This window comes from Lampetra planeri, chromosome 24 (genome assembly GCF_965212315.1).
Source record: "Lampetra planeri chromosome 24, kcLamPlan1.2.h2, whole genome shotgun sequence".
Taxonomy (NCBI): Eukaryota; Metazoa; Chordata; class Hyperoartia; order Petromyzontiformes; family Petromyzontidae; genus Lampetra; species Lampetra planeri.
Window position 1 is genome coordinate 6,920,355 of NC_136130.1, and position 14,161 is coordinate 6,934,515.

Genomic DNA, 14,161 nt, shown 5'->3' on the forward strand with positions numbered 1-14,161 from the left:
AAGGTGAGGTTGTTGCAAGCGTGTCTCATCGAGGTTTGGGCAAATCGCCCGTCAGTTGCGTGCGCATGCGAATTCCAAGTCGCAGTTTGTGGGGGCAAAGCAGGAGGATTTTGGTGCACACCTGAGATGGCAAAAAGGTTTTAATAGCACCAACGTTGTTCAACATGAACGTTCACGAATAACAGGGTAATAAAACAAAAGATAATAACTGGGGGGTTTATTGGCACTGGCTGACTGGCCTGCCGTTGTTCGAATTTACGAAAACACCACCTGTACAACAAAAATAACGTATGATGTGATAACCCACTCATCCATATCAATAAAGCGTTGCCACTGCAGGTGGTGCTGACAAGTGAAATATCTGGCCAGGGTCAAGGGACTAATACTTTTTTCCCCTGGATAAGATATGCATCCATCATCATCATGATCAACACACTTCTGGATGAAGGCCTCCCCCATGCCATAAGCGATGTAGCAAATCCATCTAGCACCTGAACACGACTTGATTCCATCGCTCCTTCTCCGCGGCGGATGTCCTATTGAGCACGTGGTGACAGTTAGCCGAGAGCTCTTAGACCGCCGTCCCATTTGCCCAGAGTTATTACACGGGACATCCCACGTGGCGTATTTTCACAGCTGTGTGCAGCGCACGCGCCCCGTACCTGCGTACACATTCCGTGAGAGTGCAATTGCGGGATTTCTGAAAGTCAGTGTCGCTCACGTCACTCGGCATCATTTACGAAGCCTAGCTCCTCGTGATGTCAATTTGAATCATTTACAAAACAACGTGCAGGAGCGGGGGGGTGGTGTAGGGAACAACGAGATTAATGATATGCCACGGGCTGACATTTCAGACGTGCAGGTGTGTGCGTAATGTATTGTGCAGGCGGATATTTAAAGCAATTTGACTCCGGCATTCACAGCGTGCTCGGTGGCGCGCTACGACTGGACGAGACATTGGTGCACGTGGACACACTGACACACACACAGACACTGGCACACGCACACAAAGAAGACAAAGATCCTCTTTTAGCCTTAGCAGACTGTTAAGGCAAGTGCTGTTCGCGTACACCTATGAAGGCCGGCACGGCCAACACCAGGCCCAGCCACCATTGTATCCCCAGTGGTGATGTTTACACATCACAGTAGGTACTCATTTGGGCCTGAGTCGACCAAGGGGGAGGCCCATTACCGGTTCAGATAATCGTCACTGGTGTTAGTTATGGCTAAGAACTTAACTCGACAACAGTTGGTGTCTGAACCTGTCACTGCATGTGATAAATACGCAGAATTTTTTTTTAAAAGCTGAAATTTTCCATGGCGTGCCCAATGGGTACGAGCACGCACACACTCATGTGAGGCCACTCCTGACATTAGGCAAATGTGTAAAAACAAGGGGATTTGACAACAGAGCGGTGCTGTCTCACATAACAAGCACTTAGTCTGGGACCCCGAAGGGACATCCCTCCAGAGTAAAATGGAACACTCTAAATGTGTCCATTGCTCTCGAAGCCACGCTCCTCCCAATGCCTCCACCCCCACCGCCTCCCACTGCCCTATCTCTGTCGTCATCATCATCAGTAGCAACAATTAGCTATCCACTGCTGGATGAATGTTTCACAAGCCACCCCCTTCCATGCAGAGATCCAACATAGCTCCTGCGCACGAGCTGATCTCATTGGCCAATGCCATTCGTGAATGTTTGGCAGGTGGGGGATCAACCGCAGCACTTGGAGAAATTCCACGCACACGTTGGGGTGCCACTCAACGCTGCCATCTGCTGCCACCTTTGCAGACCCATGCTGACATCACCTGGCAAGCCCTGGTGGTGACCCATCCAAGTGTTAACTGGATATTCACCTTGCTTAGCTTCTGAGATCCAATGAGTTCGAACATAATTGAGGATACATTTGGTCACAGGCTGAGCAATCGAGGCACTTGGATATTTTGGATTTTTACCCGACCATGTTATTCTTCCTCCGTTGCCACCATCAGCAGGTGGATTGCTTTTGAGTTCGTATCAGCCTCTGCGAGCGTCCCGGGCTCTCGCTTTGCCTTGTTGATGGCACAATAGATAAAGGGTAATCAGTGTTGTTTTCATTGCTCGGCTATTGATGAACAATACGCAGACTTCCTGCAAGACCCACAGCCCAGCAGGATCAGTTACGAATGTGGGCGCTGCGTTTTGTATGGCCTGGAGCTGTGGCGCTACAATTGAATGTTGATTTAAAAAAAAAAACAGGTCACAGTGTCTGGTTTAGTCTGCGCAGAACTTGAAGCATAAACAAACAGCAAAAAAAAAGAAAAATCCGTGCATACGCATGGATTCTATAACGCCTTCCAACCTGCATTTTGTCCTAAAAAATATTTAATGAACGATAACAACGGTAGCCCTCACACCAGGCGTGCATTTCTTTAGAAAACTTGAGAACAGCGTTTTGTGTTTAGTTTGTTGTCCATCCCCGCGCCTCCGATTAGCACGGTCGGCTACGTACGGTGCGAAAGAAGTTCAACATACATACATACATGAAGCAGCACATCCACAGGCAGAGAAAAAACAACTGGGCTATGATACCGGCTCTGCGATATATTACTTTTATATTAAAGTTGCCTTCTCATTGGATCATCTTCACGAGACAGACAGGCGGGCAGGGCTAATGCACGAACGCTTTCAACTTGCGTTGGAAAGCGTTGAAACACAAACAAACAGGCCCACCTGTCGCACCTGCTCGAGTGAACTCCTGCCCCTGGTCGTGAGAAGGGCGAGTTCAACACTCACAGACCGGACGCGGCTCACGTTTCCAAGCCAATTCATTCTGTCTACTCGCACGTGAATTCCACGCGCTGTTCACGTGTTGACATGGAAAGATAAACCTCGTGGCCACTGGATGCACTCACTGTCGCCAAATATAGTTCGCGGTAGCGACACACATCGACATATGTACATTGCACAGCCCTGTTCAGGACAAAGGCCTCTTCGTGGCACGTCGGTGGCCGGGGGTTAATTCATCATGCATACGTGTTAAACTAATTAATCATACTTCACTGAAGCTGATCAGTGTGGGTTGCCGAAGGGAACGGATTCGGGGTGGAGAGGGAGCGAGGGGTAAAGTAGATCTGCGACTCGAACTCAGGCGTGCTGTGCGCGTTGTGGAAGTGCGTTCGTCACCGCGCCACGGCTCGACCACCAACTCGCACACGGCGAATCACGTGAAGATTTGAATACAATCAGGACGTATTGATTTTTTTTTTACGTCAAAAATGTTGTCGTTGAAAGTAGCACACAAATGCGCCTGGAGAACGAAGTGCACCCGTGAGTGCATATCGCCGGCTGGGACACGGAGATCAGAAGCCTGGATGATTATTGGCGAACAACGTGAAACAAAATCTGAAAAGTTTGCAAAGAAGCATTGAGATGGGTGCGCATTGCACCGTGTGGCAGACCAATGAACATCGTGGATTGCAGAACAAATGCAAGTTGGTTTGGCTGTTAAGAAAAGTAAGGGGGGTTGGAGCATGGTGACTGGTTTTGGAACGGCAGCCAAATGAGACAATTCACCCGCGAGAATGATCGATGCGTAGTGGAGGTGATGAAACCAGCTCATGTGCAGGAGTGAGATGGATTGTGGCATCATAAGGCAATGATCGATGGTGACGATGGAAGAAGGCCTTTATCCAGCAGTGGACAGACCATGGCTCATGATGATACTGATACGATGACTTAGTTGCATGTACGCCTTCTACGCATAATAGTCATCTGTTGCAATTAAATCCATGTTTGTTCGGTGTCACTCCACATGCTGCCAGACAGGTGCTGGATAGCGCGTGTTCAGTCCACGTTAGAACCCTGACACGCGCTACCCATTTGGTCGTAACGATGCATTTGCGCAGGTGCCTTGGCCTGTTTATCACGGCCGCGAAAGTGTTTTAACTTTTGGGCAGTGGGGTCTTTGGGGAGAGCTGCTCAGTAGATCAGGCACTGGTCTCAACATCATTTCACTCAGCGAGGCGAGGCTGCTGCGTTTTAATGGACGCTGTTTTGATTCGTTCCTTTTTGTAGCTGCTGCTGCTGGTGCTGCTGCTGCTGGTGGTACTGCTGCTGCTGGTGCTGCTGCTGCTGGTGGTACTGCTGCTGCTGGTGGTACTGCTGCTGCTGGTGCTGCTGCTGGTGGTGGTGCTGCTGCTGCTGGTGCTGCTGCTGGTGGTACTGCTGCTGGTGGTACTGCTGCTGCTGGTGGTGCTGCTGCTGGTGGTGCTGCTGCTGGTGCTGCTGCTGGTGGTGGTGCTGCTGCTGCTGGTGCTGCTGCTGGTGGTACTGCTGCTGCTGGTGGTGCTGCTGCTGGTGGTGCTGCTGCTGGTGGTACTGCTGCTGCTGATGGTGCTGCTGCTGGTGGTGCTGCTGGTGGTGCTGCTGGTGCTGCGAGTGTTGCTTGTGTAACCTGTGTGTTTGGGCCACCCATGTTTTCTGATACTTTTTTCTCAAATGCAAGCGGTGCTTCCAAGGCACATTTGACCAGGAAGGCACCAAGAGAGGCAGCATCAATTTTTGACAAGATGGCAACCACATTCGCATCCAACCAAATTCACATCCATCCATATTCACCAGTCTCTACCACCATACTTCACCACACTGCTCAGTGCAGGCTGGTTGAAGGAGGGAGAGGCGGGAGGTGGTGTTGAGAGCGATGGCCGCTTGTAGCAGAGGTCCGCGGTTCAAGTCCGGCTGCCACCCTGGTAAATCTTGCGAGTGTGTTAACTATGAATACACACACCGTCTATTTCATAGTTAACGTGCCATTCCCCACGACCTTATTCGAGCAAACAAGAAAGTAAGCCGTGTGCGGTGGCGTCACGGTTTAAATTTGATTTAAAAAAACACTCACAAATGACTTAATTGATAACGCCACAATGCACCATCGCCCCCCCTGGCTGGCAGACTAATGCTCACTTGCAGGCCGGTGATGCATTCACCTTGTGCCACAAAGGGGCAGCTGTCACTATACTGGATAGGAAGCGCGATTTAAATATTAGGTGGTGGTGGTGGTGGTGATATCCACTCGCCACTGATGTTAACCATGGCCGTCGAAGGCACTCAAGTCACTGTGTTTACATCCAGTGCTCTAAGCGCTACACCACTCCCCCACCACTTCTATGCGACCTTTATCAGATGTACGAAATTGTGTCCAATGAATGCTATGTTTATGTGAAGTTGGCCGCAGCTATTTATATCAGGGGTGTGGTGCTGAGGGATATTGCATGTGGTCACAAAAAACTGTAAATTAAAGTCCGTTTCTCCAAATCGCATAAACTGCGATACTGTAAAGGAAACAGATGCCCCCGTTTCAGTTGTGGATGTTTAATTATTATTATTTTTGAGAATTTTTTTTTTTCACCGTGACCAGAATATCACTATCAGCCAAGCGGCGTGGGACAATGGAGAGCTGACATACGCAAGCGGCGGCGGTCATGCGAACCACGCACGAACTCGGTCCAGGCGTTTCCTTGGCCGCGTGAGTGGAAAGTGTCTCGCCTCACCTCCACAGGCGGAACGCTTTGACAAGGAGGCGGGGATCGGGGGTGAACCATTCATTAAACTAGGGAAAACAGAAATTTGACGAATGAATGAATGAATGGACGGATGAGTGAGCGCATGAATGAGTTTGCGCGTTAATGATTCAGACCTGCCTCTCCCCCCCTGGCAGCGGATTGCGCTCCGGGTTGATCGATGCGCTCAAAGTGATTCAACAAGCATGAGCGGCAGATGAAATCGTTTGTTGGGGAGAGGTGCGCTGAAATACACACTTAGGGGGGGGCTTAAAGAAAAAAAATTACAAGTGAACATTTGATTTAAAATAAGTGATTTCTTTGGATTAACTTCCAAAGAACAAGAGGTGGAAGGTTGCCACGAGCAGGGCCTGAGGCACCAGAGTGTGACGGTTCACTGACTGTGCACAGTGTACCGCATGCTCTGGACATGGTGACCTTGAGGTCCCGAGATATTTTAACATTAATTCTGGAAATAAACTAGATTGCATGGGGTCACCCATTGCTTTCAGACGTCTTACCGTCTACAAACCAGTGTAGCATTGCCATTCGCCTTCCCACGTTTAACTACGCCTGATATGACGACTTACATGCCTGTTAGACGCCAGCACCGGATGGGCAACCGAGAGCGGGCTTAGTATGCGCTTGCTAACAGAACTTGCCCCAATAGCCTACGACTTATTTAATCCACTGCTAGATGAGGACTGCCCCATGCCGTGCAGGTTGTGGCGGATATTTGGCCATGCTTCACGCGGGGCAGCGCAGGATGGTGAAGGCGGGAAACGACGACGTGGGAACATAGAAGTGCAGTACAATCATGGATGTTGCTGTACTGCCCACTTTATCGGTAACGTAAATCATCATCAGCTAATGTCAAACCCCTCCCGGATGAAGGCATTCCTTGGCCACCGCCACATCTCCCAATCCTGTGATGCAACATCCCACCTGGATCCTGCAGATGAACCGAGAAGTTAAACGTAACAAAAAGCCACCTTTGTTTGTAACAGGGTCACTGCGAGCCCATTGGGGAGGAGGTCTTGCGCTGCGGTGGCTGGCCGGCTGCGAGGGACGCGCGTCTCATCCAAAAGGAAGTACAGCGAGTCCCCGAGGAAGAGGCCTGTAAACCTGTCAGACAAGGCGAGTTCCTTCCGCGCCAGTTCCCACCCGCCCACCCAAAGCCCAGACCGTTCTGGCGTAGTGAGTTGTGCGCCCATCTGACTCCAGCCGTCTCCGTGTGCGTACGTTTCTGACCCCCCCACCCCCCCCGCCGTCACTTCCCGCGCGCGAGCATTCATCACGCGCGCTGTCCCGCGACAATGCGAGGCGTGGCCAGGGGTTTTGTTCGGTGACCTTGATCCCTGACGATCTGCAAACGTGGATGGGCGGCGGTAGCTGGGATGTGGAGCTCGGGCTTGACAGATTAACTTAACGGTGGGTACGCGTGGTCGCTTCCGTGCCTGCGTGCGTGCGTGCGTCCGTGATGCACTGCACTCCGAACTGGGAAACCCGATTTGAATCCTTCTCACTGCGAAAAGAATATTTGCACTGGTTCTGGTCTTCCAACTAGGTTGAATCAGCCTTTAATAAGTACCTGGTGCAGTGTGTTAAGCATCAGTAGTGGGTGTGGTTCTGGCTACAACACTCCCTCGTGTGCTGTGGTGGCCTTAATAGGTGCTCTCTAACAGAACTAGGTCCAATCGAATGTAAAAAAGGCAATACGGAGGTTGTTCATTTTCCTATGTGATGCACATTTATCATAGTGATCAAAAGTAGTAACGTCATTCATTGAAATCTTGACTTCAAGATTTTGTGAATGCAGGAATTCATATTATTTGGGTCTTTCGGTAAAGTCACGTAGGTAGAACAGTAGATAAAGCCTCAATGAGTCTAAAGACTCTTATTCTGATGGTTCTGCATTGGGATGCTTGTCAAATTCCGTTTTAATAAGGAGCGTTTTGCTTTGTGTGAGAGGAAACCAGACGACCCAGAGAAAAGCCATGGTCCACACAATGGGATAGCACTAAGGTCGTCACAGATGGATTCACGGATCCATGTTCTGTCCCATTACTTCAGCCCATGGGGTGTGTGTATCGGAGTGCAACAAATGTCTGCGTGGTCCACTAACCCTTGCACGTATGTTGAACTTCTTGCGCACTGTACGTAGCCAACCGTGCTAATTGGAGATGCGGAGGAAGGACAACTAAACACAAAATCAGTTCTAAAGAAATTATGTTTTAATCTAGCACTGGGTTTACAGGTGCATGCCAACACTGCATGTGTATTGTGCATCTTTGTGTTTATCTGTGTACGCAAGTCATTTGTACGTATTCGAGCAATGACGTTGGCAATCACGAACCAAACCAGACAAAGATGGTTGGGCTTATTAGGTGCTTGCAAACAACACTTGGCCAATCAGTGTGTAAGCGGCTAAAGAATACTTTGTCTTTGTTTGCATATACAGTATTTCGTATGGGAAAAATTCGTTTGGTATACGTCATTTTCGGTACAAGTCCTACCTTCTGGAACGAATTAACGACGTATACCGAGGTACCACTGTAACTGTGCAGTTGCGCGTGCCTTTGTCTTCGTTTTGTTTGCTTGTATGTTCATTTGTGCGTGTTTGCTTATTTATATCATTCAATAGATACATGTTGCAGAACATTCACCGTCATTTACTGTCATCAACTTCGTTTTCACCGAATTCACGCATCGCAAATTTGCCCCCCATTGCTTCCTCTCATCTCTTCCACTCACCTCATCTCCACCATCACGTTCATCCGTACCGCTGTCAATTCTTTGTAAAGCGCCTTGGTTAAAGCCAAGGCCATAGCCATGGAGTCAACATTGGGGGGGACCAAATCTTCCAGGGGGTCTGGGGGTCCCCCCAAGAAAAAAAATCTCAATTTGAAAACGAATTTCCTGCCTAAAATATAAAAAAATCACTAACACATGGGATGGACTTTTTATTTATTTTTTACAATAATGTCTAATAGTGTACTGTATTACATTGCTCTGTTTTTAAATGTTTAACCTTTTCTTGTTTCATTGTATGTAATGGCAAAGATTAGGGATTAATAAAGTACAACCATAACCACAATCATATAAACAGAAACCTATTTTATAGTAATATATTTGGGGGGACATTTTGAGCATATTTGAATATTATAATTACGGCCTTGGTTAAAGCGCTATATAAATTCCGTGACGATAGGATAAGATTTAGAAGAACAACAAACATATTGTGCACACGTGTACACGTGTTTTCACGTGCCCTGCAATGTGCATGCGTGCGCGTGCGTCCGTTTGCGCGTGCGCACGCGTGCAAGCCAACCGATTGTGACCTTCTTCTCAACCACTGGCAGAGGATGTTGGCACGAACCCGCGCGCGCGCCGTGCGCGATGCTCACAGGTCACCGACGGCGGCCCCTTCCACGTCCCGACCCCCTCGCGCCGCGTTGTACTTGCGTGACGCGCAAAGGGCGTCGCTAATATTGGAATAATATCTGGGCTCAATCCATGGCAAGAAAGCGCGACGGGATGTAAGCGACGGAGGACGCCTTCCCGTGCCACGCGGTTTGTCACATGCTTGGCGCCAGTGACCAGTCTCGAGTATCCCCCCCCCCCCATGGTTGTGGGGCGAGCTGACGAACGCAGAGGTGTGGGATCCAGGTTCCGTGGGCATAGAGGATCGGAAATTTTTCTCTTATCCAAGCACTCGGCTCCACCGCATTCCTGGTTACCTAAAAATAGCCGCCCAGGTCTGCAATACAATGAGTCGTGGGTGCTTAACCTTTGTGCTTCCTGCGGCTCCAAATAAAAAAACAAAACTATTGTGTTCTTGTAACGTATAAACATTGCGGGTTCCTAGGCAGAACTCCAAAATAAAGGTCGTTATATTTCGAGTAGAGCAAGTGGCTTTATGACCTGTGTGTGTCGTTTGTTGGTTATTCCCTCGTGTGCGTGAGCTTTCTCTGGGCACTTCAGTTTCCTCTTAGTTGCAAGAAAGTTCAAAGCGCTTTTTGAAAATTGACCTTGAGACTACGGGATAAATTACTATACTAAATTTTGAAATATATTGGATAATGAAAACACAAAATTGTGGTATTGACGGGGACCATTGTTTATTTCAATTTGGATTCTCGTATTGCGTGCATACTGTAGAATTATTCTATTTTTAACATATATATTTTAAAATATTGCATTCACAAGTCCACTGAAGTATCAACCTGATAACTTATATATTCATCTTCTTGGTTCTTTCGGTAAAGTCACGTAGAAGGGAAATAATAAAATAATAAAAATAAAACGTAATACAATTCTCACGACGTTTCGGCCACAACGCAAGCAGCCGTCCTCAGGTGAAGAACAGGTCTGTCGGAAAGACAGCGTCTGAATGACCTGTTCTTCACCTGAGGACGGCTGCTTGCGTTGTGGCCGAAACGTCGTGAGAATTGTATTTTATTATGTTTTATTTTTATTATTTCCCTTATACGTGACTTTGCCGAAAGAACCAAGAAGATGAATCCCTGCAGTCACGAAAGCTTTAAATCGAAATTTAACTTATATATTAATTCTATACGATAACATACTTACATACTCTTTGGTTCTTTCGGTAAAGTCACGTAGGTATATATAAAAGGTTTGAAAGAAAACAGTCTGCCCAAGCAGCAGATCATACTTTCCCACCTGATGACGGACGCTTGTGTTGTGCCCGAAACGTCGTGATTTTATTTTATTTCATACCTACGTGACTTTACCGAAAGAACCAAAGAGAATGGATTCCTGCAGTCACGAAAGCTTCAAATCAAGATTGAACATACTTACATGTCATAGTAAATCACGAAAATGTATTCATTGTAAATCATAACATGCAGTATATATGTACTGTATGGGTGATTACAATGTTAATTCACTCTTTGTATTTAACCATATATGGAAATTATATTGCATTCATTCCATTGTATTCTATACATTTTAAACTATGAACAGCAATATACCAATGTTCCTTACGAACAAAATGTTTCACCTGTGTATATTATATTACCTGTTATGGCATATGGACGATCAGAAACACGGTTATTGAAAGTTAAAATGGAGCAAAAGCTGAAAAGTGTGCACACATCGATAGGAAGATGCGTGCCTGCAATTACACTGAGTGACGTGGAGAGCAACACATACATTGGAGAACAACACACACGTCTAAACATCATTGAACGAAGAGAAGTGAGTGGGCTTGGGTAGGACAAGTTGCTCAGAGGGATGATAGGCAGTGTTCGAGACTAACGAAGGATTGACAGCCAAGGGTCTGAACACTCCCAAGAGGATGTCCACCCGCGAGATGGAATGATGAAATCGGATCATGAATTGCTGAAGGATTTTCGACGCCTTCATCCAGCAGTGGATAGGTCGTGGCTGATGTTGATTGCATGTGAGAATTTAAAACGCACATCTGCGTTGACAATTTGTCTTTGTTGGACATGGTGCATTGCACTGACTGCAAGAGTGCAAACCCGTGTTTAGATTAAATGCAATATTTACACTATCTGATTACAAGACCCTATTGTGCATTGTAAAAATTGAGCTGTGTCTCTACAAACGCCGCGTGTTTTAAACGCACTGATACAACACTGTGTATACACACACACACGCACGCGCGCGCGCAGGATAATTCATACCGTGCACGCGCACATAACTCACGTGACATGAGATGCAGCACATTGAACGCGAATGTTCATAAATTTGAAAATATACAGAACGAAGGGGGAAAAGCAGAAGGGGGTAAAAAGGACATAAAAAAAACACTCACTTTTTTTTTACAATCTATAAAGCACAAATGTTTTAGTCTGGCGCCGACGTCTGAATTTGTTAGGGGTTCTGCCGAGGTCGCGCGTTCGAGAAACCCAAATTGGCCCCCAAACTCCACATGTTGTGTTCCGAACCTCCACCTAGCTTTCTATTGCCACGATTGTGATCGATATGCGAGCACAAAGCGCCTCACGTCTTAGTAACTTTACGCGTTAGAGTTATATTGTGGAAGACGATAATTATTGTAATAATCATTAGCCAGCATCAACACACTGTTGGATGAGGGCCTCCCCAAGCCTTCACCGTCACTCGGGGTTTTGTGTTTCCTAATTTTGGCTGCTACCTACAGTAGGGCATTGCTCTTGACCACCACCAAATCATCATTTCCAATGACACGTTCTACCTAAGCCTACTTTTCTTTATATGTTCTTTAATTAATATGTTGCTATCTGCATCTAAGTGTCATTGCAAGCGTGCATTTTTCCACGCATCTTTGTGCACTTTTCGGCTTTTGTTCACATTTTGTCTGTAAATGTACATGTTCATTGGCAAAAACGGCATAGTTCATCTTTTCAACTGTGTGTATTAACATTTGTTTGTGTATATTATCTCTACAGTACGACATTTGTTTTTGCCCATTGTATTATTTGGTCTGCAATCACTTCCTTACTGAGCAATTCGCTTGTTATTATATCAAATACCCCTTTGTTCTGATGCCTCCAGATGTAGAACATGAGAGGTGCGGTACAAATAGTAATAAAAGATGATGTTTCGGATCCGTAGGCCATTTAAAAATTCATGAATGTCTTCATGAGCCTCAAGACTTTTCTTCATGAGAGTTATGAATTGTGAAGTTTTGCCATCGCTATTAATTAGCCTTTCGCTTGTGAGAAAACTAGAATACCAGGATAAAACCTACATCGACTGAATGATCACACACGGAGGAACTCATGAACCAGTTCACTGAACATTTTATTTTTTTCCATCTTCTGACCACACACGATGCACCCCAGCGGGTTTGGGAGTCTAACAAACCTGCGTGATTCCCCCTAGCATTCGAATTGCTCCATTATTGGCATGCACCACTGTGTCCAGCTCGTAATAAAACTGTCACAATCTGCCTTTTATTTACCATATGAATAACCTGGCAATTGTTCACACTTTGAAGAATCATGAAACGTCAGCTAAATGTTTTTAATTTCTACCTCAACTATCACCCCTCATCCTCAAACTATGAGCAATGACATTACTCAACCCCACTCAATCTTTCTCGTTCCAAACCATACAATTCGCTGAAGAAAGCTACTCAGGAAAACTAATTTCGATCTTGTTTTCCTCTTAATGTCAGAAAAGAGCCGGCTTTCTCTTTATCGTGTTTTAAATGTGGCTTAAAAAAATCCACTCTTACCATTGTTATCAATCGTACAATTAATCACCATCATTAGCCATGCACTGAAGCCCCCCCCCCTAATTCTGCAGTTATCTCTTAGTCATGCAAAGGCGACAATTCAACTCACTTAATCGCTCCACTTCCACAGTAATCGTCCACTTCGGCATGTTCCCTCCTTTCGCTGATGTTCTCTAACTAGTCTCGTCCATCAGCTTTCTGTACTCCTAGCCATAATCTGTCATGCCCCGGCCCACTTACTTTCTTCAAGATTTACATTTCCTCCCTGAAATAAGTTCCACTTTCTGTCTGTGCAATTCCGATCATGAATTGATCCATGAGTCCGTATTTTTAAATCCTTTATATTAAGTTCGCTTGCTTGCTTGCGTGCGTGCTTGCTTGCTTGCTTGCGTGCTTGCTTGCTTAGGACCGTGCAAATCTTTCGCTCGTTTTTTAACCCACTTCCCGTGATCCAATCGAGCTGACATTTTCCACACAGACTCGTTGTGACAGACAATTAATGTTCGTGAAAAAAAATTCCCAAAATTTTACATTTTTTAGGCAAAAAAAAAATATTTTACATATATTCAAATAGAACTCATTCATCGCTTTGGCTGAACGTCACAGTATAAGAGCCCAGAGCATAACCCCTCCACAGGCCGTGGCGGAGTCGTGCAGTTGGTAGTGCCCTCGCTTCCCATGCCAAAGGTCGCGGGATCGATCCCCGCGTCCTCCACAGGCGAATATATTTTTAAATCCTTTATATTAAGTTCGCTGCCACGCATATAAAGGATTTATAGTGAAAAACTTTGTTTTTACGGATTATACTTATTAAATCCTTTATATTAAGTTCGCGTGCTTGCTTGCTTGCGTGCTTGCTTGCTTAGGACCGTGCAAATCTTTCGGTCGTTTTTTAACCCACTTCCCGTGAACCAATCGAGCTGACATTTTCCACACAGACTCGTTGTGCCAGACAATTATTGTTCGTGAAAAAAAATTCCCAAAATGTTACACTTTTTAGGCAAAAAATAAATATTTTACATATATTCAAATAGAACTCATTCATCGCTTTGGCTGAACGTCACAGTATAAGAGCCCAGAGCGTAACCCCTCCACAGGCCGTGGTGGAGTAGCGCAGTTGGTAGTGCCTTCGCTTCCCATGCCAAAGGTCGCGGGATCGATCCCCGCGTCCTCCACAGGTGAATATATTTTTAAATCCTTTATATTAAGTTCGCTGCCACGCATATAAAGGATTTATAGTGAAAAACTTTGTTTTTACGGGTTATACTTATTAAATCCTTTATATTAAGTTCGCGTGCTTGCTTGCTTGCTTGCGTGCTTGCTTGCTTAGGACCGTGCAAATCTTTCGCTCGTTTTTTAACCCACTTCCCGTGATCCAATCGAGCTGACATTTTCCACACAGAC